The 27,993-nt window shown below is 39.5% G+C and overlaps 1 long non-coding RNA gene across 1 annotated transcript in view; it reads right to left on the bottom strand.

The window, feature by feature from the left end:
* LOC132427214 (uncharacterized) overlaps positions 1-27,765 on the bottom strand; it is a 425,972-nt gene extending 398,207 nt beyond the window's left edge. Inside the window, exons 1-2 of the long non-coding RNA XR_009519846.1 lie at positions 27,703-27,765; positions 26,531-26,718 (exon numbers count right to left, since the gene is read on the bottom strand). This is a non-coding gene — a long non-coding RNA (uncharacterized lncRNA). The remainder of the gene's footprint in view (positions 1-26,530; positions 26,719-27,702) is intronic.
* Between the last annotated feature and the right edge of the window lie 228 nt (positions 27,766-27,993).

The following is a 27,993-nucleotide window of genomic DNA, read 5'->3' as shown; positions in this document are numbered from 1 at the left end:
TACATAGAGAATCCTAAAGATGCCACCAGAAAACTACTAGAGCTAATCAATGAATTTGGCAAAGTAGCAGGAAACAAAATTAATGCACAGAAATCTCTTGCATTCCTATATATTAATGATGAAAAATCTGAAAGAGAAATTAAGGAAACACTCCCATTTACCATTGCAACAAAAAGAATAAAATACCTAGGAATAAACTTACCTAGGGAGACAAAGACGTGTATGCAGAAAACTATAAGACACTGATGAAAGTAATTAAAGATGATACCAACAGATGGAGAGATATACCATGTTCTTGGATTGGAAGAATCAATATTGTGAAAATGACTATACTACCCAAAGCAGTCTACAGATTCAATGCAATCCCTATCAAATTACCAATGGCATGTTTTATGGAACTAGAACAAAAAATCTTAAAATTTGTATGGAGACACAAAAGACCCCGAATAGCCAAAGCAGTCTTGAGGGAAAAAAGCAGAGCTGGAGGAATCAGACTCCCTGACTTCAGACTATACTACAAAGCTACAGTAATCAAGACAATATGATACTGGCGCAAAAACAGAAATATAGATTTATGGAACAGGATAGAAAGCCCAGAGATAAACCCACACACCTATGGTCAACTAATCTATGACAAAGGAGGCAAGGATATACAATGGAGAAAAGACAGTCTCTTCAATAAGTGGTGCTGGGAAAACTGGACAGCTATATGTAAAAGAATGAAATTAGAACACTCCCTAACACCATACACAAAAATAAACTCAAAAGGGATTTGAGACCTAAATGTAAGACCGGACACTATCAAACTCTTAAAGGAAAACATAGGAAGAACACTCTTTGACATACATCACAGCAAGATCTTTTTTGATCCACCTCCTAGAGTAATGGAAATAAAAACAAAAATGAACAAATGGGACCTAATGAAACTGCAAAGCTTTTGCACAGCAAAGGAAACCATAAACAAGACGAAAAGACAACCCTCAGAATGGGAGAATATATTTGCAAATGAATCAACGGACAAAGGATTAATCTCCAAATTATATAAACAGCTCATGCAGCTCAATATTAAAAAAATAAACAACCCAATCAAAAAATGGGCAGAAGACCTAAATAGACATTTCTCCAAAGAAGACATACAGATGGCCAAGAAGCACATGAAAAGCTGCTCAATATCACTAATTATTAGAGAAATGCAAATCAAAACTACCATGAGGTATCACCTCACACCAGTTAGAATGGGCATCATCAGAAAATCTACAAACAACAAATGCTGGAGAGGGTGTGGAGAAAAGGGAACCCTCTTGCACTGTTGGTGGGAATGTAAATTGATACAGCCACTATGGAGAGCAGTATGGAGGTTCCTTAAAAAACTAAAAACAGAATTACCATATGATTCAGCAATCCCACTACTGGGCATATACCCAGAGAAAACCATAATTCAAAAAGACACATGCATCCCAATGTTCATTGCAGCACTATTTACAATAGCCAGGTCATGGAAGCAACCTAAGTGTCCATTGACAGATGAATGGATAAAGAAGATGTGGTACATATATACAATGGAATATTACTCAGCCATAAAAAGGAACGAAATTCAGTCATTTGTTGAGACGTGGGTGGATCTAGAGACTGTCATACAGAGTGAAGTAAGTCAGAAAGAGAAAAACAAATATCGTATATTAACACATATATGTGGAACCTAGAAAAATGGTACAGATGAACTGGTTTGCAGGATAGAAATTGAGACACAGATGTAGAGAACAAACTTACGGACACCAAAGGGGGAAAGCAGCATGGAGGTGGTGGTGGTGGTGGTATGAATTGCGAAATTGGGATTGACATGTATACACTGATGTATATAAAATGGATGACTAATAAGTATCTGCTGTATAAAAAAATAAATAAAATAAAATTCAAAAAAAAAAAAAGAACCCCCCCCCCCCCCGGCTACCAGCATGCAGCATGCTGTGGGCCTTGGTTGGCATAGCCACCAAAGTAATCAAGAGAATACATGAATCCAAGAAGTCAATTAAGTGGAAACTGATTAACAGAACATATATTGTGTCATATATCTGGTCACACAGCTTGAGATTGCCATAACGTTAGGCAGTCAGTTAAATCATGTTGACTTCCCTGTCAGCTGAAATCTTATTTTCATTATTATTATATCTGCCACTAAGTCACAATTTTGTGTTGTGTTGCGGTGTGTTCCCTCCCAAATTTGCATGCTGAAGTACGAATCCCCAGTACCTCACGATGTGACTTTATTTGAAGTTAGAGCTTTTAAAGAAGAAATTAAGATAAAATTAGGTCATATGAGTGGACCCTAATCCAATATGACTGGAGTTTTTATAAGAAGGGGAGATTAGAACACAGGCAACACACAGACTAAGGGACAACTGAGTGAGGACAAGAAGGTGGTTGTCTGCTAGCCTAGGAGAGAGACCTCAGAAGAAAGCAACGCAGCTGGCACCTTGATCTTGAACTTCCCTGCCTCCAAAACTGTGAGAAAATAACTTTCTGTTGTTTAAGCCATCCAGTCTGTGGTATTTTGTTATGGCAGCCCTGGCAAACCAATAGAATGCTTATCTCAACAACTGGCACATGGTGAGCGCTCAGGTATTGATTGAATGAATGAGTGAATGAGGATTGTATATGTCCCACATCCTGCATTTCTGTGATTGATTTTTTGAGGACCTTTAAAAAAGAAGTTTAATAAGCAAAGGTGTGCTTGAGTAATCTGCCAGCACTGAGATTTTAAGAAAAGAGAGTGGGCCTTCTCTTTCATCCATTTCTACCTCTGGATCCTAGGACTGGGGAAAGGAGCTCCTATAAATTCCAATTTAAGAACATGTCAAATGATCAGAGGCAAAATCCCAGCACTATTAGAACAGAGCCAGTCCTCGATGGCTTCAGAGAAGACTTTCGCTCCCTCATGTTGGGCAATGATGTCTCTTGGGGCTTCACTGAGGCCCTTGTGCACACAGACAAAGCTGGGAAGTAAAAACGACCAAGAAAATTGGCAGGCAGCCAAGAAAATCTCCGAGGCCTTTGATACACAGCGTATGAGGTCATGGGAACAAGGCTGAACTTTCTCCCTCTCGTCTCCCAAAGGACAAGAATTAAGAACTTAAGAACCTGACACACCACCTGGATGTGCTCTTAGCAATGTGACCTCAAAACTGAATGGTAAATTACCTGGATTGTTATCATTAGCACAGAATGGAGGGCCCACCTGCACTTCGAAGGTCCGTGGCCCAGCCTTCTCATTTTGAAAGGAAGGAAACTGAGGCTCTGAAAGGGGAAAGGTTTACCCCCACTCTTGTCATTGTCACTTCTTAAGCCTTTGCCATAGAAACCAAAGATGTAGCTGACTACTTTCGTCTTTCATATTGTTACTTTAATACTGTATACTGGGAGGATATAAAAGGATTTAACATTCTATGGGGTGCAGGAAAGTCCAAATGTTTAGAGACTTTATTGGGGGTTTCGTCAAGGCACAAGATACTGTCCTCATAATGGCATAGAATCAAAGCTTCCCCTTTGCCTCTTTTGTTTTGTCCATTTGGGGATGTGTCAGGGAGGGATGGGCTTAGAAAGTGGCAAGAGAAGAATAGGCTCCAGCTCATCTCAAACTCCAGGAGCGTCTACCTTGACAGAAATAAATACCTTGCTTTCCATTTCTGCACATAAGATTCATGTGAAATGTGAGATCAGATTTAGACAAAAGTCATTCAAGTGATTAATTCAGCAACTGTTCAAGTTGTTGAGGATGTATACTGGAGATGCCATGACAAATAGAGCATACATGGTTCTTGCCTTTGTGGGGCTCATAATCAAATGGTCCTTGTTGCTCCTTCAATTGATTTTGAAAATAGAAATCTTCACCAACTGTAGTGGTGAGGTTGTAAAACAATCAATCATCCTGCTAAGCATCTTGCTATGGACTGAATGTTTATGTTTCCTCAAAATTCGTATCTTGAAACTCTAACCCCCAATGTGATGGTATTTGGAGATGGGGCCTTTGAGAGTGGAGTCCTCATGGTGGGGTTGGTACACATATAAGAAGAGACACAAGAGGACTTGCATCCTCTCTTTGCTTTCCAACATCTGAGGATACAAGAAAAAGACAGCCAGGAAGCAGACCCTCATGCAGAACCAAATCACCCAGCACCTTGATCTTGGACTTCCCACCCTCTAGAACTGTGAGAAATAAATTTCTATTGTTTTAACTATACAGTGTATGGTATTTTTTTCAAAGCAGCCTGAACTAAGTCACATCTGCATGTGCCCAGCATGGGTACATACAACTGGGGAGGGAGTGATATAAAAAAAGATACATAAGATATGGACTCTATCCACAGTGAGCTCAAAATCTATTTGGGAAAATGAGACACACATGTGAAACTGTTGGCCAACAGCAATTTAAAATAAAGTGCTGGATTGATGGTTAATAACTAGAAAATGTACAGTAAAATGATAAGGACAACAAATTATGAAGAAGTTTAAGGAAAGATCAATATAGGGTAGAGATACTAGAAAAGCCTTTATCAAGAAAATGGTGGGCTTCCCTGGTGGCGCAGTGGTTGAGAGTCCGCCTGCCGATGCAGGAGACGCGGGTTTGTGCCCCGGTCCGGGAAGATCCCACATGCCATGGAGTGGCTGGGCCCGTGAGCCATGGCCGCTGAGCCTGCGCGTCCGGAGCCTGTTGCTCCGCAACGGGAGAGGCCACACCAGTGAGAGGCCCGCGTACCGCAAAAAAAAAAAAGAAAGAAAGTGGTGCCAAAGTTAGTCTTAATGGATGGGAGGGTGGGGTGGGACTTCCGGGCAGGAATGACACAGAGGCACACAAAAAAAGAACTCGACAGTCACTGGGTAGGGATAACAGAAGAGAACCAATTAAATAACCACAAATTGTGAATGTTATAAAACAAAGCCAAACAATTCCGATCACACCTAACAAACAAAATTATAATAGAAATACCATGTCTGCTCCCCAAACACATGCACATTCTAACACATTCTTGGAAAGAGTGCTGTAACGTTGATTTATATCTGACAGTCCAAGTAAAAAGTGAAAGAGCTGCCAAATCTGCCTATATAAATCCCAGTGATGTCACATGTTTTTATCCTATGAACTGAAGACAGAAAAAAAGATTTAAGCCTTTGAGACAGCAGACAATAAAACGGTACCCTAGTGAAGCTTCTCAGAGGAGCCACTAGAATCATATTTATCATGTCCAAGACTGACGTTAATTCTATGTGCAGACATTCTTCAGCATTCAGATGCACAACATTAAATAACTCCAACAGGTAAATTTATCGCGCTATGCAGAGCTGCATTGAGCTGTACAGAGGGACCGTATAACTACAGTACTACACAGTATCAAACACTCCATAGGATCCCTAATAAGCTTCTTCTGTCAACAGCCAGGTGACTGACAAGACCCTCTTCCAAAATCCTCCTGGATGAAACTGTTTCTCCTGTGCCTTGTGGTATAAAACCCTTCAGCCGTAAAAGCCTTGAGCAACTGATCAGAATGCAAACTGCTACCTAAGTAAGACATGTTTTAGGTAATCCTTACTGGTCCACGAAAAGGAGGAGTGATCCTCTGTCTTGGTGAGGTTACAAATCCAAATCCCTAACTGTCAGATGAAAACGTCATTGCTGCTGCTTCCTTGCTGCTCTGAAGAACGCCCTTGGGATTTCCCTGGCGGTCCAGTGGTTAAGACTTCGCCTTTCAATGCAGGGGGTGAGGGTTTGATCCCTGGTCGGGGAGCTAAGATCCCAAATGTCTCGTGGCCAAAAAACCAAAACATAAAACAGAAGCAATATTGTGACAAATTCAATAAAGACTTTAACAAAACAAAAAAAAAAAGGTCTAGTCCACATCAAAAAAATCTTAAAAAAAAAAAAAAGAAAGAAAGAATGCCCTGCCTTCTAGACCTCACTTAAAGAGCCTCAATTATTAGCTTTACAAACTACTGCTCTAATCAAAAGCCTAGCAAGAGAGTTAAGAATCCGGGGCACATGGATCTTTGGGGCAGAGCCAGAAATCTGCATTTCTAATGAGCATCCCTAAGTAGTTCCCTAACTTGGTTGATTACCAGAAGCATCTGGGAGCGGTTTCAAAGGGTAGATTCTCAGACCGCCTGAATGGAATCTCCAGCAGTTTGTAAATTGCGATTGAAGTCATGGATCATTCTGCTGTTCAGAATTGTTTATATAATGATGAAAGGGAGAGATTCCAGTTGGTGTAGGTGTCACTTCTTTCTAACTCTTTGCTTCTTTTTACAAGAAAAGGAGAGTTTAGTAACCCACTGTGTTTCCATTCTCGCTGTGGACACCAAGAAACTGAAAGCTGATAGTAACTCTTCCTGGTTTAGATTTCTAGGTACAATTGTTTCCCTTTCTATTATTAGGTTCTCGAAGTATTCTTTTCAAATGTAACTTCAAATTAAGTCACATAGAAATAGTCAACGCATAAATTACAAATTAGTGCAATATAAATAATTCCAATTCAAACTTTACCTTAAATTTCAGAAAGTCACCTTCTCTATTCAGCTTATAAATGGGGGCGAATCTCGCATTTTACAACTTCATATCAATGATGGGGCTTCCGTCCACCTACTCATTGGACAAATGACAGAGGATAAAGGGCCCAGAAGGACTGCTAAACTTGACAAAGTGGAGGAACCAAGGCGTGTTCAGTTGCTTTATGAGCTCACTTGTTCCCTCTCAACCCAATTATCTGCTAAAGAGAGCCAGCTGTGATGTAGTGACAACAAGGCGTGAACCTACAGCCAGAGAATGGGGGTTGGAATCCCAACTCTGTATGGCATTCCATAAGTCATTACCTCTGTGGGTCTAGTTTCCTGATTTGTGAAAAGGGGGTAACAATCCTGACCTTCCGCGTCTCTTGGGGTTATTGCGAAAGTTCTTTGTAAAATGAAATGTTTTATAAGATGTAAATTATTTAACAACTAATGGAAATAGCTCAGAGATGCTAAATAAAATATACTCAGATGTGATAACTGACTCTTCATCAGAGAGTGCTTTCCCATTTCAAGGAAGGAACGGTAGGTTTTAAAAAGAAATCTAGAGTATTCTAATGCGCTCCTCAAACAGATGAAAACTTGCAAGAGGGCAGTGTGCAGAGTGAGACCCCAGCGAGAAGCATGGCCTTTGGCTGTCAGGGTGTCCAGCTTTACACTGTCTGTGCACTGATCAGATAATGCTTGGTGCACTGTTTTCAATCCTTGACAGCTCACTGTAGGAGGCCTTCACCACCTATAGCATGTCCAAAGGAAACCAACCAGAGTATAAGGGGCCTGGAAACAATGGTAAACGCAGACTGGAGCAAGTTCAAGGGACAGGCCCCGGTCTTCAGATGTACAAGGTAACACAGAATTGTCATGTAAAAGAGAAGTTTGTTTCTTTCAGTATGGATTCCCCAACGTGTGAAAGTTACTGGAGACAAGACGTCAATTAGGGGAAGACAAATTTCAGAACAGAATACATTAACAAGTGAAACGGTGAGCTGCTGCAACATCAATGGCCAGATATTTCAAAAGGGATTCTTGCCCTTAGTGAGAAGCTGCAATAGATATTCTTTGAAATGTTCTGACCGTAAGACTGACTGGCTATAAGCCAGTCCCTTCATCACTGGCAGACACAAAGTTTCTCATTCTTGGTGACAGGCTAAAATTCTTCTGCTAAAGAACATAAACTTGACTTCGTAGACCTTGGGAGTTACCACTGAGAAAGCCTTGACTTTGGGACTCTAAGCCCATCCCATGCCCAACTGGTGCTCTTCTACGTCTTCTGTACTTACTACTGCACTGTGATTGCTACACTTCTCAGATCAAAGCTTGATGCAAGCTCCATCCCCCAAAGCTGCCTCTCTTGGCACCAAGCCAGAAATCTACTGCTGCCATTTGTGTTTTCATTTAGTAAATAAAGATCAGAAATGGCTGCTGCTTTAATAGATTGAAATAGATTATTTGGTCTGCAAATAAATATCTTGGGGGAATTAGAGAAGATTTGGAGAACAACAGTCAATCTCAATATAATTAAAAATAAGCTCTCACCTGCTACTAATTTCCTTCTTGTTTCTTGGCTAACAGAAATCTTTGTTTGAACAAAGAGGTAAAAGGCACAGTTAGAAGCTGTTTACATAGTGCAAATGAGAGTGCTAATTGTAGGGAGCCTGCATGTTAATGAGAAAGAGGTTATTTATCAGTGTGAAATTCTGAGTGCAATAAATTGCAGGTGATATTTCAGGAAACATTCATTTTCTAATGATTTCTTTTCACCTCCAACAGTGGTCCCAAATCAAAGTGCAGTATGTTGTAATGAAATAAGAACTGGTCTGAAAGACAAGAAATCTGGTTATGGTCTCTCTTGAATGAGGTGCTTTCCCTCTCTGAGTTCCGGGCTCAGTATCTGTGAAATTAGACATCTCTAAGTTTCCTTTCAGCTTTGACCATCATAGTATAAGCCCGAGGAGTATACCTACTGCTCCTACAGAGAAATAAGTTTCTATTTCTTGGGATAACCTTTGTTGTTCTGAAACCAACTTACAAAAGTACATTCTTGGAAAAGGCCTGGCTTCCTATCTCCTAGGTTTTCCCCTACCCTGGCTGCTATGGTTCTGCCCAGCTCTTTTTGAGGAACTCACCGAAGATCCCTGGAAGAAAGCCTTCTGGCAGCACCACAATATCACATGCCTCCAGCTGTCCTCAGACCCACTCAGTAGCTCTGAAGATGCTCCAGGACCCCGACCTCCCTGTGACTCATTTTTTCAGCTCTTGAGCACCCACTGTGTGCGAGGCACAATGCTAAATACTAGGAACACAGAATTGTGCAAGGCAAACATAGGCCATGCTTGCATGGAACTGACTATCTAACGGGGAACTCAGATGTCAAACAAATAATTATCCTAAATAACGACGTGGTAAGTGCTAAATGGCAAAAATATGTCGTGTCATGATGTCATGTCGTGTCATGTCCTCACTTACCCTGGATGGTCAAGAAAGGCCATCCTGAGTGACATTTTCATTAAGGGCTAAAGTAGAAGTAAGCTGGTCATGGGAGGAGGAGATTACAAGCTGAGGAAACAATACACAACATTGCTGGGGTAAGGAGTCCAGCACATCCAAAGACTGGAAGGAAGGTCGAAGTGCCAGAAGACTTTGAATAAACAGAGAATGGGCAAACAAAGACCAGAGAGGTAGGCAGGGCCAACTCATGTAGGACTCTGGAGGACTGATTAGGATTTTTGGACTCTGCCTCAAGGCAATTGGAAGCCATTAATCCATTTTAAATGGAGAAGAGATGTGACCAGACAGAAGGGTGGTATCAACCTCCCTCAATTGTTGTGTCTAAAGTTAGGTTTCTAAGGGACTTGTCAGAACCCCTGTATCTCTCTTCCATTCCCTTCCAGGGCCACATATATATACCATGCCCCAAGGGAAAAGGGTATCCCAGGGTACCAAAGCAACCAAATATTCCAAGTATCCAAGAAACATGAATCCACAAATAATGTTTTGGTAACCATTCTCACTATGGGAAGAGATTTCAGCAGAGACCTTAGGTAGCCCTCCACCCACCCTCCCTCCAGCTCTCCTCCCTCAGGTGTACCAGGTAATTGGGATAGGTAAACAGGAGGGACCCAACTCCAAAGGGAAACAGCAGGACAGGAAGTGATAAGCAGGGAACCCCAAAGGCCACAGCACAAAGTAAAGTGGAAACACAGGAAAGGGTGTAGAAAGAAAAGACACCTGCAGGCTCTGGCCACAGACAAATGGAGTTGTCAACTCCCGCTCCCAGAAGCCTCTGCATAAACTGTCGTCAAGCACTTGTGGGCACAAATGCCTGTCAGGTGAGAGGCAGTAGCCAGAGATGGGTCATAGGAAGCCAGCTCCCTGAGCACATGGGGGATGCTAGAGGCTGAGGCTGAAGGAGACAGATTAATAGCCTTCACAGTGTTTCTTAAAGCATTATCCACAGACCATATGTTTCTGAATCAAAAGGATATGGTGACAAAAGTAGATCCCCCAGCCTCAGAAGCAGCCCTCGTAAGTAGTATAGAGGTGGAGAGCAGGATCCAGGCCCTGAAGTCAGACTAATGGTTTCAAATCCTGACGCCACACACTTACTAGCTACGTGAACTCAGGCAAACTGCCTCATCTATTTTAGCCTGACTTTCCTGGCATGTAAACTGAACATCATATTATAATAGTACCTACTTTATAGGGTTGTTGTGAAGAGGAAGTGAGATAACCCATGCAAAGTACTTAGAATGGGGCCTTCCTGGGACACAGTAAGACACTGATAATTGTTAACTATTAGTATAACTAAGTCAAAATCACTAAAAGTGGGCCCGGGAACCTGTATTTTTTATTTATTTATTTATTTTAGTTATCTAGGATAAAAAGTGGTGAAGAAAGGAATGAAACTCCCACCAGTTCTTACCATCTATATGCCAGCCTCTGAGCTAAGCCTTTTATGTGTATTATCTCATTTAGTCCCATGACATGGCACTAATAATCCTCTACCTTTCAGATGAGGAAACAGAGGGCTAGAGTGGTTAACTACCTCGCCCAAAGCCAGATGCTGAAGTTCCAGATACTCTTTCGGGACAGCATATTCTACCAAATTGGAGACAGGGCAGTCACAGGGGACCAGAGCAGGCTGCCACTGCTGAGCTCAGAGTGGTTGTGAGAAGACTGCAGCCTCTGCCCAGTTGGATGGGTTGGGGAGGGGAGAGGGTAGATTTGGGGAAGCGCTGAAGCTGGCCCCCAGAAGCCACGGTGCTTCGGCCCCAGTGATTAAGGGAGCCAAGGAGAAGCGCTCAGCCTGAGTGCTGTTGGGAGTTGGCTCAGCCCGGCCCATCACCCACTGCCAGGCGCTCTCCTTGCTCCTCTACTGCCCCCACTGCCTCATGCCTTTCCAGCAGTTTGCATGCCTTTCTCAAGGCACGGGGTGTGCAGCCCCCACCAAGCCTGACCACCTGACTGAAGACCGGCAGGCTCCTCAAAGCCAAGTGTGATGCCTGGAATATGGAGGCAGGAATGAATGAATGAATCCTCCGGGGCAGTGAAGACCCCCCCAGATCAAAAGAGTTTGATCCTTCCAGCGGCCAAAAAGATAAGACTGGCAGTCAGGAGTCTTGAATTTCAGTCCCGTCTCTGCCATTTTCTTGCTGTGCTCCCCCAGCACATTGTTTAACATCTCAATATCTGCTTCATTGTCTATAAAATGACTGCTATAATCATTCAAATGAGAAAATGGATCTGAAAGATGCTTGTAAGTGATAAACTAGTGTGCCAGGATGACATTTACCCCCTGTGTATAGAAGCATGATAGTGCCCTATCAGATTGGAGCAAAATGTGTTACACACTGAAGAGTCGTTGCCTTCCTGGCAGGACTGGCCCTCCTTTCTTTGTGTCCCACACACTCTCCACGAATGCATGAACGAACAAATGATCCCTCCCCAAAGAGGACCTTTTCATCCCCAAAATTCTAGAGGTAAAATTTCAAAACAATTGCAATTTTCTCTAGATACACAGATGCCAGGCACAGGAGCACTAGTCGCAATAGATACCCAGGTGGGGACCTAGCCACTGACAAGTGCATGGCATGTTCCTCATGAATCCCTCCAAAAATCCTGTGGGGCAGGAGCTGCCTTGGTCTGACACACTCTTCTCTGCTCCTACCTGCCTCCCTGTGCCACCCACCCCACTCCCCAGCTCTTCTGCTTCCTCAGTTCACCTTTCAGATCCGATCTGAGCTCAAAGGTCAGTTCTTCCAGAAAGCCTTTATGATGGAGGATCTGAAGGAGTAGGATGCCCAGGTTCTTCCTATGACAGCTCAGCTGCCTATCAACTCATTACAAAGGTACTGGTCTCCAGTGGAGAAAGAAAGATACTGCAATGTAACACTTACACCCAGGGCCATGTTTACCAGAGGAGGGAAGGTGAGATTGCTGTTGGACTCATTAGAATTGATTACTAGCAAACCATCAGGTTAACAGGAATAACAGCAAAGAAAGGAGAGTCTCCAGGCAGGGTTAAAATCAGCCCTTCTGTAAGACAAGGAACTGAACTGACAGAGCAGTTTTCTGTGGCAACACACAGGGACATTTTTGGTGGGGGGAGGGCATAGAAGTTGGCCAGCTCACTGTGAAGCCAGAAGAGAAGTGTTCTGTTGTGGTCCATACCACAAATGGTCTCCCCCCACCATCCCCAGGAGTCACAGTGAAGGCTCTCAAAGAAATACCTTCCTGCATATCTGGCCTGTAAGGGAAATTATGGTCAAGAAAACAGCTGAGTTGGAAACAAAATTATTCCAAAGAGGCAGGGACTCAAAACCAATGTTGGTAGCCTAAAAAGTGGTGAAGAAAGGAATGAAACTCCCACCAATTCTTACCATGATGGGAATGTCCCAGTTTTCTAAAAAAGGCAACAATCTATATTCCTCATATCAAATTCAATGAGTCTCAGGCACCAGGAGATAGGAAGAATCTTGTTACCATCCCCTCTAACACACACACACATACACACACACACACACACACACACACACACACACACACACACAAAACTCCTCCCCCACAAAACAAGAAGTGCTTCCTATACCGAAACTGACGCATCAAACTCCTGGGCCCTACCTCCAAAAATAAGAACCCTGTCAAGACTCAAACACTCAGTCTCAGCAGCTTATAGCGGAAGGGGCTCTGAGGCCATCCAGGCTTGGATCGGAATCACTTTCCAGTCATGCATTGAAAAGCAAATTACCTAACCTTTCTGAGCCTCAGTTACTTTATCTGTGAAGTGGAAAAAGAGTATCTTTCACACAGGGTTGTTATGACCTTCAAAAGATATGACTAATGTAAAGCACTTGGCATAATGCCTCTGAAACAGTTGTGCCTCAAAGATGTTCTGAGTTCTTCCTCTATTCCTGTAGGTTTACTTGAGAACAAAGAAGTCAGAAGAAATCTGGAGAATGTCTCCATTAGGTAAAGGAAACTAAAAAATGTGGGGAGCCATTTCTTCTCCTAATTGAAGGTTGTGAGGATTAAGAATACCTTCTTTGACCCATCAAAAGCGGGTTAGGGTCTCTCCCAGGTGCCCCTACAGCACCTTCTTACCAACCCAATCACAGAACTTAGGCCACTAGTTGATATATTATGATCACCTACTTACTTGTCTCCAACACCTACTAGATTATAAAGTTTAGAATCTTCTTCATGGATGTTTATCCAGTCCTTTGTGTCAGGGCTGAACATTTTTTTAAATTATTGACATCAAAAATTTTTAATTAATAAATATTCATTATTATTTAAGAGAAATATGTAATGTAAGAATATCTTACAGTTAAAATCTGGATCAAAACCTGAAATAACATCTATAATAAGACTGGAGAATGGAAGCCAGGAATAAAAGATGAGTTAAGGAGTGAAGTTCCTTGACTCCAGGAAGAAAAAGTCAAACGATATTGTTTACTCCCTTCTCTAAAACTTAGACAAAACAAGTTAGAAAATGCTTTTTGTTACAAAAGCAATGTAGAATTTAAAATAAATACATACTTCCCGAAACAATGGAGAAGCTAAGAAGAAAGAAACAATATACCATAAATAGAAAAGGACCCCCTAAAAGGTAAGAAAAAGTAGAAAAAGGAAAGTTAATGAAACAAGATGATAAAAAAAATATATAAAATATATCTGTTTTAACAAGAATATGTAAAGGAGTTACAATGCCCTATTCAAAAATCCTCAGATTGGGGCAAATAACAAAACCTAACTATTTGTTGCTTACCAAATACACCTTAATACAAATCAGCACAAAAATATAAAGAAAAGGTGAAGGAATATTATGTAAATGCTAAAAAAATCATAAAGCATCACTACAATAGTACTATCACATAACATTGAATACCAGGCAAGTGCAAAAGAAACCATCATTTTATATTGGTGAAGGGTTCAATTTACAGTGAAAATATAATTGTCTTGAACATTTATATGTCAAATAACACTGCATTAGCAAATGTAAAGCAAAAATTGTTAGAAATACAATGAGAAAGATGACAGAAATATGATTATATTCAGAAATGCTAATACATCTGTCTTTGACAGACAAAATAAATGAAAATATAGGATATAAAGGTGCTGATTAATCTATTTATTAAAACTGACAATATACGATTTTATAAAAGTGAACAATATTGCACAAACAGAAAATACACTTTCTTTTCCAAGACCTATAGTCTATTTACAATAATTTATCACATATTAGGATATAGAGGAACTTTCAAAGTTCCAAAGCCAAAGTTTCACAAGCTGTATCTCTGAATATGATTTCATAAAATTTTAAATTAATAATGAAAGTTTAAAGAAAATCCCAGCCCCTTAGAAATTTAAAAATCACTCTACTAAACAATTCTTAAAGAGGAAATAGAAATCATAAATGTAGATAATTTTTAAATGAAGATGAGAAAACTATATATAAAAATTTATATGAAATACCCAAACAGTTCTCAGTGAAAGGAGTCCATAGTCTTAAATATTTCAGTGTGTAGCATGATGGGGAAAAATGAACTAATCTGTTAATTAAAATCTAGAAAAAGAAAAATAGTATAACAGTATAAAAATAGTAAACTTTTTATATTTGAAAAATAAAAGGAATGAATAAACATAAAAGAGCATAAAAAAAAGGTAAAATGATTAAAAAAACCCTAAATACCCAGTACTCAGAATTGGTAAATAAACCCAAGAGCTGGTCTTTGAACACAGCAATAATGTAAACAAGCTTCAACATGTAACTTAGAAAGCAAGGGAGGATTCTGGGGAGATGAAGATGACAATGGTAGGATCATTTTTGGATATACCCAAATCTCTACATAAAAACAGAGAAACTAGACAGCAAAACCAAAATCCATAGACAACATTTACAACAAAACTAGGTGACAGGTGACTTCATCATATGAAGTTAAAATTTGGTCTTCTGTTTTTCTCATGGTGGTAGGTTGAATAATGGTCCCCAAAGATATCCATGTCCTAATCTCTGGAACCTGTGAATGTTACCTTACACGGCTAAAGGGACTTTGTGATTAAGTTAAGGATATTAAAATAGGGAGATTATGAGGAAGGCAGAGAAAAAGACACAGAAAAAGAGGGCAGTGTGACAAGTGAAGCAAGATGCTATACTGCTGGCTCTGAAGGGGCCATGAGCCAAGGAATGCTGGCTGCCACTAGAAAGTAGGAAAAGCCAAGGAAACGGGCTCCCCCCTAAAGCCTCGATTTCAGCCCAGTGTAGCTGATTTTCAGACTTATGACCTCTAGAACTGTAAGAAAATAAAAGTGTGTTGTATTAAGCCACCAAGTTTGTGGTAACTTGTTACAGCAGCAGTAGGAAGCCAATACACTTACAAAATCATCTTTGATAATAAAGTAAGTCAGGAGCAATACAGGCGTACCTCAGAGATAATGTGATTTTGGTTCCAGACCACCACAATAAAGTGAACGTAGCAGTAAATCGAATCACACAAATCTTCTGGTGCATATAAAAGTTATGTTCACACTATACGGTAGTCTCAAGTGTACAATAGCATTGCGTCTGAAAAAACAATGTACATACCTAATTTTAAAATACTTCATTGCTAAAAAATGCTAACCATCATCTGAGCTTTCAGTGAGTCATAGTAGTAACACCAAAGCTAACTGATCACAGATACTACAATAAATATCATAATAATGAAAAACTTTGAAATATCGTGCCCCCTCAAATTTCATATATTGAAACCTAATACCTAATGTGTTGGTGTTAGGAGATGGGGCCTTTGAGAGGTAATTAAGTCCATGAGGGCAGAGCCTCCATGAATGGGATTAGTGCCTTTATAAAAGAGACCCGAGAGAGCTGCCTTGCCCCTTCTGCCATGTGAAGTTATAGTGAAAAGATAGCTGTCTATGAACAAGGAAGTGAATTCTCACCAGATACCAAATCTGCTGGCATTTTGATCTTGGACTTCACAACTTCCAGAACTGTGAGAAATAAATTTCTGTTTATAAGCTACCTGGTCTATGGTATTTTGTTATAGCAGCCTGAAAGAACTATGACAACCATAGTTGAAATATCATTTGAAATATTCAAATATCACTTCAACATTAATCAACATAAAGAAACTATTAATGAAATATTTGCATTCTTTTTTTTCTAACTCTTTGAAATCCAGTTTGAATTTTTCAATAACAGCACGTCTCAGTTGGGACTAGCCACACATCAAGTCCTCAACTGCCACCTGTGGCTAGAGGTTATATCATATTGGACAGCACAGTTCTAACCTGTAGCTTACTTGTATACTCTTGAAAACTCTAGAAGTCAAATGCATCAAGATTTTTAAACAAAAAGATGAACTGGCTTCTTTAAAGCGGCATATTGAAAGTCTGGTTCACAGGAAAATGTGGGCCCTCTCACCAGGGCAAAAAATGTCCCCTGCTAGGTGGTGGGCTTTCAGGCCATGCCACCATGGTCTCTCCGAATCTGGGAGACCATGCTGATGTGTGGAGCTGTGTGACTGCAGTAGTCCTGACTTTAAGGATGATAAGACAGGCTGCCCGGAACAAAAAGCAACTCCTAATTAGAGTGCCTTGGCTTAAAACCTCCACACTACTCACTTCTCTAGGGTAAGAGATTGCAAGAGGCTGTCACAAAGCAACTCTTACCCAACTCTAATATATTAAGCCATCCTCAGCTAATAAGGCATTTGTTTAAATTTCCTCATCAGATCATGCATTCAGTTTTACAGAACAGAATATCATTGTATGACAATGTAGAGTTTGCAAGTATTTTTCTGTTGTTATCTTATTATATTTATCTAATATAATTATATATCATTGCACTGAGGAAAGGAAAAAGAAATCTGTAAGTTTTGATAGGATCACCAGATCACTTTATATCACCTAATTCTAATTAAATGACAGAAACATAAACCATCATTAATATAAAACTTTTTCTCATATATTTATTGAGGTTTCCATATTAGAGGGAAGAAAATATTTCTTAGCTCATTAGCACGTGTTAACATAGTCATTAATAGATTCTTTTTTTTACAGACTTGGTAACCAAAGAGAAGGTTAAAAATAGGTGAAATCTCATTTTAAGTAGTAATATTAAGGTTAAGATTCTCCTTCACAGAAAGTGGGCATTATTCACAGTATTTTTGCTCTCATCAAGACTGTAGTTCTAAAGTATTTACTCTGTGGAGCAGGTAAAAATGGAAATCTTTGCCTGCATGCTACATTAGTGAGCTAAAACACCCATTTTCTCTCTGTCACCATTTCTCCATCACCTATTATTGAAGTGCTTAGACATTTTGACAAGGGTGTTATTTCACTCTGAAACCTTACAAAAGGGAGGAACAATATTTCAAAAAATATGATGAAAACATCCAAGGCCATTAAGCTCCTCATTTCCTTTTTTTTTTAATGGTCAATTAACTTTTTTTTTTTTGCACTGAATTTTTTTCCTTTTGGTAGTTTGCTGTGCACACAAAAAAATTTCAATGAGAAGAAATTCAAAGTCTCTCTCCCCCAAAATAAAATCTTTAAAAATCATATACTTCCCCCAGAGGCTTGATTTAAGTAAAACAGAATGGAATGTTCAAAATTCAGTGTAACAGCATCAATCATAATCTTTAATAAAAATTCTGTATGACAAATGTAGCACCTGCATTTTAGAAAGTCTAGCTGGTACAGGATAGTCACCATCTCTTGAAACAGTTATCACCACTTTCATAAATTGTCTCACTAATATCTGCACCTTTCCTTTGGGGCTCAGTATATCTGGCTGCATTTGCACTACACAAACAACACAAATAATTCTTAATAGATGCCTTTTGAAAGGTCCTGTTGACTAAGGTCTGAGCAAGGAAGTCCTGAGGGATTGCCTAATGAGAGTAGCCCATGAGAACAGATAGACATGGAGGGTTTAGGACTAGCAATCTGCACGAAAACCATGCCAGAAATGGGAATGCTTTTTGTTAAATGGGAAGCAAAGCAGATAGGCCATGCACCCCCAAAGTTAAATTTGAGTGGGTTGCCAAATTAGTGTAAATAGAAAGACAAAGAAATGAGCAGGTATCAAAACAGAGCAAAATGAGATAAGATCAAGAATCAGGTGAGTTAATAATAGCCAGTATGGGAACTAACCTGGTGAGCATTGTGTCCTTCAGGTAGGACCTATCACTGGGTCGGATAAGAGCATGTTTTTAGAGCAGCATTTTCCAAACTTTAATGTGTGTAGATTTCCATGGGAAACTTGTTAAAATGATCTGAGGCCAGGTAGAGATTCTGTATTTCCAACAAACTCCCAAGTGATGTTGATGCTGCTGGTCTAAGGGCCGAATTCTGAGTAGCAAGTAGCAAGGACAGAATCTTGTCATACGTCAATAATGACTGCAGCAGTAACATTTTCCACCTTTGTTTTACAAAATCCTATTTTTTAGAAGCGATTTTTTCTAAAAAAAACTTTTTTGTTGTTGTTTTTTGCTGTACGCCGGCCTCTCACTGTTGTGGCTTCTCCCGTTGCGGAGCACAGGCTCCGGACGTGCAGGCTCAGCGGCCATGGCTCACGGGCCCAGCCGCTCCACGGCATGTGGGATCTTCCCGGACCGGGGCACGAACTCGTGTCCCCCGTATCGGCAGGCGGACTCTCAACCACTGCGCCACCAGGGAAGCCCTAAAAAAAACTTTTTAATCAATGCTCTTTAGGAATCATACTTGGGTAAAGAATGGGACAAGACTGGATTTGGACAAGGGCCAGGATCTGCCAGGCAAGAAATACTCTGTGTCCTCAAGGAAATCAGGATCTATAGAAAAAGTAGAAGGACCTCTTTGAACTCCTTATTTAGAGAGTGATCTAGGGTGCACGTAGTGACATAAAAATGCATGAACCTTGAAAACAACATAAAGAGATCCAGCTCTTTAAGGTGACTTGGCTCTGAGTTTCTGCTTAACAGCAACTCCAAGAAGAAAGTAAAACAAGAACAAAAAAATTCCAGGGGCTATCCTCACAACAAACCTGTGTAGTAGGTACGGCTGATAACTCCATTTTACAGATGAGGGACAGGGTTTCAGAGAGATTAAGTGATCTGCCACAGGTCATTCTCCTAGTAAGAAATAAACTAGCATCCCCAACCAAGGTTGGTTAGAATATTTCATAATAAAAAGATTTTTAAAAATTAAAAGACTAATTCTAAAGCCAAAATACAATTAAAAAGGATCATTATCATATCTTCCCAAGTTACTTCATAAGGTGTTTAAGAAGCTCCAATGAAATGATTCAACATTTGAAAGGGCTTGGAAAATATCTGTAGCAAAACAAGAAAGAAAAACAGAAAGACAGAAAGAAGCTGGCAACAAAGGTACTCTGTAAACTACAGAGGATGAGTTTAGTTGTTGATGTGATTTATCATTATTAGGTCCCAAGATTGTGGAGCCAAGTCAAGGCTGCAAACATAAATCAATGCTTTGTCCAGCTTCAGGAGATAAAAGAACCTCTTTGAACTCTAAACTTCAACTTCTCTTGGCCTTGGTATCACCCTGTGGTAATTTATATAAATGAAGCCTAATTGCGAGGAAGATTATTTCTCTTTCCCCAAGGAAATACCAATGGCATTCTACCCCCCACACCATTCTCTCTCTCTCTCTCTCTCTTCCTCTCCCTCTCTCTCTCTCTCTCTCTTCCTCTCCCTCTCTCTTTCTCTCTCTGTCTCTGTCTCTCTGTCTCTGTCTCTGTCTCTCTCTCTCTCTCACACACACACACACACAATTAGATATGACTTAACTTCTTATGAAAGCAACAAAAACTGAGATCCAGAGAATAGTGATAAGCCCAAGGTCAATAGGCGACAACAGAAGAGTCAACATTTTAGCCAACCATTTGACTCCATACTGCCTCTTCTCTGAAGAGGAACTGGGAGCAGGATGGACTACACCTTCCTTCTTGGAAATTCATTGTTTTTCATTCATTCATAATTCGACACATGTTTGTCAGAGCTAGACCCTGTGTGAGTGCCTGGTGAATAAGACATAGTCTACCCTCATAAGTGTTTCTTTGTGCTGGGTACTGCCTTTATTTTTGTAATTAAATTTGCATAGAGATGTGGATCCTGAAGAATGGGTAAAATTTTGATAGGAAAGAAAAAGAGCAAAGGGACAAATTGCAGATGGTTTTTGCATGCCATTTTAGTGAGTTTAGAATTGATCTTGTAAGCAATGGAGAACTACTAAAAGTTACTGAGCATGGGAATGCAACAATGAATGTAGACTTTAGGAATGCTGCATTGAAGAGAGGGGAGGAGAGATAGGAGGGAGGGAAACCCATCAGGAAGGAGGTAAATATAGTGTCCAGATTTAGAGTCCCAGCATATAGGGCCTCACTGCTACAGAAAGTGGTAAAGAAGTAGGACCTGGATCTGGAAATCTTTGGTTGGGAGGCACATGGTTGGGAGGAGGACTCAAAGAAGGCCAGGATTTGTGTTTGTTTGGGGGGAAAGTAGCAATTCTACCAACAAGATAGATTTGAGGAAAAAGATAATGGGTTTGATGAAACAGATGACTCTGGTGGAGACTTCTGGAAATACTATAACTGGGTTGCTGTTCTAGTGTCGTTAATAATTGTCATCATTCATCTCATTCAGTGTTTAAGAGAGCACACATGCAGCTATCTCCTCAAAGTAGAATCAAGCTTCCCATTCATCCTTGGGAGCCCTCTATGACTATTTGGGCCATGATTTTTGATTTGTGGAAATCTCTGTTCTGAATTGGACTGATTTCCTAGAAACAACAATAAAACCGGAAGATAGTTCTAATTTCCTCACCCCAGCTTCATCTGTCCACATCCAAAGCTCCAAAGCCTACCTTAAACACTTTAACAAAGGCAATTCCAAGCCTCTCTAGTAAAGGATCTTGGGCCTTGGTTGATGGGCTTCCACAGCTTGAATTTTGCATCAGAATCCTTCCAGCATGGCTTAAGTTCCTCCCTCTTCACAAGACTTCAATGAAGACAGCTGATCCTGATCCACCCCTTCATGACTAATCAAACCTAATATTATTTTTGAGGGAAGGTCTGACCTGCTCCTTGTATTCATCTCTTCATCAGCATTCAACGCATCTGAGCACTTTCTACGTATCAGGGTCTGTGCCAGAGACCAGGACTGACACAGAGAATCACGCATGATTCCTGCTTGAGTACCTTAGTTTCTAATATGGAAATAATGCAGTAAAATAACTACAAGAACAAGGAGAAAACACTCAGAGACAGATGAGGAAATTGTTAAGTGCTAAAAATTTTAAAAAGAAAGAGATTACTTTCATATGAGGAACAAGGAGGCTCATGAGAGGCTCTGTGGATAAAGTAGCACTTAGCTGGTCATGGAGATAAAAGCTTGTAGACGTGCAGACTTGGAGAGGAGCAAAAATGGTCAATCCTTTGAGCCAAAAGACAAGACTCAAGACTAGTTTGGCTGAGGGAGTTTGAGGGCAAGGTGAAGCCAATGAAAGGTGATCTATTTAGGGGATCTGCCCTACAGGGAGGAAGTAGTTTGTATTGATACTCGGTGTAGGCTCTGCGCTAACCCATGAGCCTTTTTCCATCTATGGTCAGTCACATGAACCTGGATTCAGAAGAAAAATACATAAAGATTTTAATTTAGCCTCAGAAGGGGAAGTTTCTACCAAAAAGGTGGGGGGGGGGGTGGTCGCTGAAAACGGTGAGGGAGGACAAGGGTAGGAAGTTTGCTCTTATCTCAAGAGTGGTACCATGGCAGGGGCCCTAAGGTTTTACTTACATAGCTACACCAAGCGAGTGTTTGGATGAAATATCATGTTTTAGAATGAAGTCTTCCTTAAATGTTAGACTATGTAGCAACACATAGGAAGAATGTCAGTGCACTCGATCAAACAGGGAAACAAGCAAATCTCCTTAAATAGTGAATGTCAGGAAATGGTCATTATCCCTCACTCTTGCCAGGCTGAGTAATGTGCCTGTAAGTTTTACCCAATAACATCCTCAATGAGAAAAAACACAGAACAATAAAATTAATGAAAGGTCTGGCAACCAAATTAAAGACTCACAGGGGAAAAAAGTCCCCCAAATAAATGTGTTGGAAAACCCACTTTGCTAATCATGCCAAGAACTAAGTCCCACTTGAACTACTGGGGCTTATGTGTGAACCCTCTTTAATGCCATTTTCAAGAGAGTGCACCTAGAAAATACAAGTTTCCCAGGGAGAATCACAATTGTGCAATGGCATTTTTGTTTGTTTAATAAAATGCCTTTTTGTATCTCCTTTATTTGCAGAAGGGGTTTCTTTTTGTTGAGATACTAGATCCTTTCTCAACCTCATGCAACACTGTAGGTACAAAGCGGGAAAGAAAACATTTATCTGGGTACAAAATTAAGAATAGAAAGCTAGTATCTTGAATAGGTAAGATTGATGGTGAATATTTTAAAACACAGCATAGCTTATTAAGAAATATGGATCAAGGATTCTTTTCAAAGTAAATCACTTTCAGAAAACTAAACATGGTTGCTATAAAAACAGAGCTGCATTTTCATTCAGCAAATAGACCATTTCTGACAAAGTGATCCTATCCGGAAAATACTGGTGATCTCCACTGGAATCAACACAGCTAAATGGGGGTGGTCCAAGTTATTCCTCCCCAGTAGCAGCAAGGCAAGTTGAGCCAGTAGGACTTCTCTTTGCCCTATTTCCCACTAATTCAACTTCTCTAATGAAGAAAGATGTCAAGGCAACAGGTATCTTATTTGGAGGAAGGCACTGAACAAGGGTATACAAGATCATACAAGCTTGTAAACATTGGCATCTGCCTTTCTATAAGGACATGGGGACAGAAAATAAAGCGTTTTAATCACATGAACTGGCTAAAATGAAAGAGAGAAGAGAAACAGAATAAAGGTAATCAGCTCCCACAAAGGATCACTACATATATTTTTGTTTGAAAGTACTAGAAAAGTGTGATCATCAGCAACTAGTGTGAGTTCCATAAAAGTTCTGAAGCCATGTTTAAAATGCAGCACATGCATATCTATCACACTCACTCACACACACACACACACACACACACACACACACACACACACACGGCAATTTGGCATTTTGAATGCCTATGATATGTTCATCCTACCCTTTTCCCTAGTAAATGGGCCTATGTGATCAGCAAAACCATAGATATCAATTCGAAAATATAACTGGGTGAAGAAGGAGTCTCAAAAAAATAAAAAAGGATGTGTTGATTCCTTAAAACTTTTATTCATAGAATAAAAGTTACTTTCTGCACACACTTGTGACTCCAATGAATTGTACTAGCAGTGGCAAGTGGCCACTTTCTCTGCTCTCTGAGGCCAACCTGCAGCTGCCTTTACTCCCCTCTCTTCATTTTGAACAATTAGAAGAGCCATTGTATTTCAAGCTACTCAGAATGAAAACCCTCCAACTCTGCAGAAACTATAAAACCAAGTCACATAAAGAAATTTGCTGGCTTGCCTGGCTCTAGGAAGTAGACATCTACTAACCACTTCATCAACAAAGCATAGTACCATCCCTGCTGTCCTTTCCTTAACTGCACGCTGATGCCAGTCTCACTTTTGTGGTACTATGGGAAAGAAAGGGGAAATCATCAAGGGTTCCTGAGCATCCACTGAGACATTGCTGAGACCTTATCTTTACCTTACGCAGCATTTTCTCACCTCTGTAGCGAGTATCCTTTTGATTAAAAGTACTACATCTTCCTTGGTTTACGTTATTACTTTGAAAATTGTTTTGATATTGCAAACTCCAAAAGAGCAAAAGGCTAGGTGGTCTCAGGGGAAGACAAATTTGTCAAATGCTATGGCTAGGGTTTACTCCCTTAGCAGCCAGGAAAGAGTTAGAAGATGGCAACTGTACTTTGAGCAGAGTCCCCTCTGTGGAACACAGCTGGCATAAGTTCACCAAGAACAAGACACAGAAAATCTCACCTACTTTTTTGATACAGAAGAAGACCACAGATATAAAATATTATATCTCAACCAGTATTATATCTGACCAAGTGTCTCATAATATACTTATATATCGGAAGAAGAAATACAGATTGAATGATCATATAGTTGCCCAATGAGTCTTGTTTAGTGTACTAAGGTCAACCAGAAGAGATAGCTCCATTGGTGTAAAAGGTTGTTTAACTAGCTTCAACTCCTAACAGTTCTCTCAGTCCCTAAAAATGTGATACCAACCTGGAGGGATGTTTATAGAATCACTATGTATTGTCTTTCAAGGTTAGTATATTAGTTACACATTTTCTGTGCATGTGTATGGAAATATTTGAGTACCTGACCTGTCATTTTCCCCTGAGAATTTCTGCACTGTCTCCCACTGGCTTCTTCTAGGTCCCACCTACTAGAATCTGTGTTGCTCTTACATTTAGCATTTTTATTCTCCTCTACAATATTTAGTTAAAATCCCTCTTTGTAGGTAAGTCTCCCACCAAAAAAGCACTATTTCTTCCATGTCTTTATAAGAGATACTTTGCAATATTAGTTTGAACCACTTTTGAAAATCAAAAGAAATGGTCAAATATCAGCAATTTCATACAGCTCTACATAGGAAACCAAATCCAAAGTCTTCTGCTGAAAATTCATTGCAATTCATCACAATCTGAGGGAGCGGGCACTGCAATTTATAGACATCTGTGAAGATGATATAGGCAAGCATTTGAAGAAGTAGATATTACCACTAATGTCAGCTCAGAAAAAACATTAATTGGACAAATTTCAATGAGCTTCAAGCACATTTTTCTCCTTCTCTTTACAACTCTATTCCTGAAGATGAAAATTTTCTCTCTCTGCTTGATACCGTGAAGGTCACTACTTCCAGCAAACTTAAGAATTTACCATGCTGTACTGTAGTGTTGATGATTTTCACTGTCCTCAATTTTTAAGGCTTCCTATAAACAAGGGAAAACAAAGAAATACCCTCTTCCTTAGAATTCAACAGCTAGAAATTCCATTTAGAGCAAAATTGAAAACATATAAAAGGGAATTTAATCGTTCCATTTTAAATTCTTAATAGAAACATTTAACACAAATATATCAAGTAAAATTATAAATGAAATTATGCATAAAATATTTTATATTTGTAAACAAAAGTAACTTTGTAATCTGGAAAGAGTATTTATTGAGTCCATTTTCTAAAATATAACTGCTTTTTTTCAAAGTAAAGTATTTTTGTAATTAAAAAATATATATTTATCTTATGTATAGATTCAAGGTGTTACAAATACTCCATCTCACAAACCTGAATTATAGTTCATAATAATCCTTCAATGAGTTCCCAAAAGATGGACCTGAATTATTATAGAATGTGCCTTGCCATTAAGTATTTCAAATATAATTTTCCCTCAAATTTTTAATAAAGAAAAAATTGTGACCAGATGGAATAAAATGTAAATGTCTAAAATGCTAACCTATTTATAATATATGACCAATTAAAAAAATGGGAAAGGGGAACTGAGAATATGTTGCCCAAAAAAAAATGACTAAAGGGAGATTTTGATAATTTTTACTAAATTTCTGAATTTGATAACTTTTGTTGTTTCTTAACATCAAAAAAATATGAAAGCATAATTTAATGAATCTGTAGAACACTTAGGAGTGAAGAGATGGGAGGAAGGTGAATGGATATCTATTTTATTCTTTTATATCTAAGAATCCATTACTTAAGCAGAACAGTTCATCGTGAAACAAAAAATGAATGTGAAAATAGTTGAAATAACTAGTGTTAAGCTACAATGATATATATTTTAGGCAGATGTTATTTCATCTTGCCTAGTTCTGTAAAATTCTCTCATAAAAGTCCCTGACTCTCACCAAAACAGTCAGGACATGATGGAAGAACTCTTTTTTTGAGTTTGTGACTCATATAGTTAAAACTTCACTTGAAGTATCAGAGTTTCAGTTTAAGTTCCTTTTATTTTTTCCTCTGAGGATGTAGATAGTTAGAAGTTATCCAGACATTTCAGGTAGAAGAAATAGATGTGGAATAAAATAATCAGCATTAGCTATGGGTAGAAATAGAAATTACCATGTAAATTATTTATCTGCCTGGTTGACTCCACATGTAACTAAACATGCCAATTCTAGGCAAGACAATGCTACATGATTCTGAGAATTAAAAAAAACAGGCATTTATCTATTTGTCTATTTTATTTTTGCCTCATTTCACAATGGAAACACAGAGAAATGCTTACAATAGCATTGAAAAATATAAAAATAAAACAACAGGACAAAATAAAATACAAATAAGAGCTATAGGCTAGGGAAAAACAAGCTCAGATAGGCAATCACGATGCCCTCCCACACTGTGAACTATAAAGTTCACTCTAATCTTCCGGAATGCCACGGCAAAAGGGAAGCATTATTTTTATTATTCATGATGCTAAAATGTAGCTATCTTTTTTTATCACTTACCTCTAAAATAAATATCTCTAAATGCGGTTGAGGAATGTGATGTAATGCCCTTAACCATGGTGCTAGCTACTTTCCAGTTCTTCCTCCACCCCAAATTCGCTCTCTGCCTTTCTCTCTGTTCTGTACTGCAGGACACTGTCCCTCCCAGGCTCCTTGCTGGTTGGCTTCAGGTTGGGTTTGGCTGGAGACTGGAGGTCAGGAGAAGAGAGAGGTTAGAGATTCCTTCCCTGCTCCTCTCTGCTTTGGCCATGTTTCTGTGAGAGGCTGCATTCCTTCAGGACCACAAGCTATGCTGCGTGGCACTTCTCACAACTCCAGTAACCCTTCAGTCCAAATTGGTAACAGCCTCCCACTTTGCCAACCTCTAGCCATCTCAACATTTTTTGTTAGTTCTCTTAACTCTATCCACACTTGTCCTTGAAGACTTCCTTTGAAAGAATGGTGTGGCTTTCCTACCAGGACCCTGATTGATACAGATGAATTCCTACAGCAATGCCTCATTTCAAAAGCTTACTTCTCAAAAGAAAAGTCAGAGCATAACAATAGCCCTCAGCTACATCCCAATAAAAACACCTCTGTAAGAGGTGAGAAATATTGTTCAAGTATACAGAAACAGTCTAGAACAGTGCTATCCAATAGAACTTTCTGAAATGATGAAAATGCTTCATATATGTGTTGCCCAATATAGTCGCCATTAACTATATGTAGCTGTTGAGCTCCTGAAATGTGCGTAATGAGACTAAGAAACTGAATTTTTTATTTTATTTCAGTTAAATTAATTTATACTTACATAGCTACATGTGGCTAGTGGCTATACTACTGTACAGCACAAGTCTACATTAATCCAAGGACAAAACCTACAGACTATCCGAATTTATGTACAAAAATAAGTATAGTCCCTGCTGATAAAAGCCTATAGTCAAAGAGTGTTAAGAGAAGGCCAGTGATTACTATACTATAAGGAAAATTATGGGAAGTACAATAAAAAGGACACAAAGTCAAAAAGAGGAAAAATTCGTACCAAATCACAGGTATTAAGGAAATCTTCACAGAGGATTTTGAATTTAAGATGAGCCTGGACAATTGAATAGATTTTGTATTAGTTTTCTATTTTTGCTAACAAACTATCACATGCTTAGTGGCTTAAAAGCAACACAAATTTATTATCTTACAGTTTTGTAGGTTAGAAGACCAACATGGCTCTCCCTGGGCTAAAATCAAGGTGTGAGCAGGACTCCATTCCTTTCTGGAGGCCGTAGGGGAAAATCCACTTCCTCGCCTTTCCAGCTTCTAGAGACCACCCTCATGGCCCTCTTCATCCATCTGCAAAGCCAGCAATATAGTATCTCTTTTTATATTCCTTTGACCACAGCTAGAAAAGGTTCTCTGTGATTACATCAGCTTACCTGGCTTATCTAGGATTAATCTCTCCATCTCAAGATCTTTAACTTAATCACACCTGC

The sequence above is a fragment of the Delphinus delphis genome, chromosome 6, assembly GCF_949987515.2.
Source record: "Delphinus delphis chromosome 6, mDelDel1.2, whole genome shotgun sequence".
NCBI lineage: Eukaryota > Metazoa > Chordata > Mammalia > Artiodactyla > Delphinidae > Delphinus > Delphinus delphis.
This window is presented reverse-complemented; position numbering and strand designations above follow the sequence as displayed.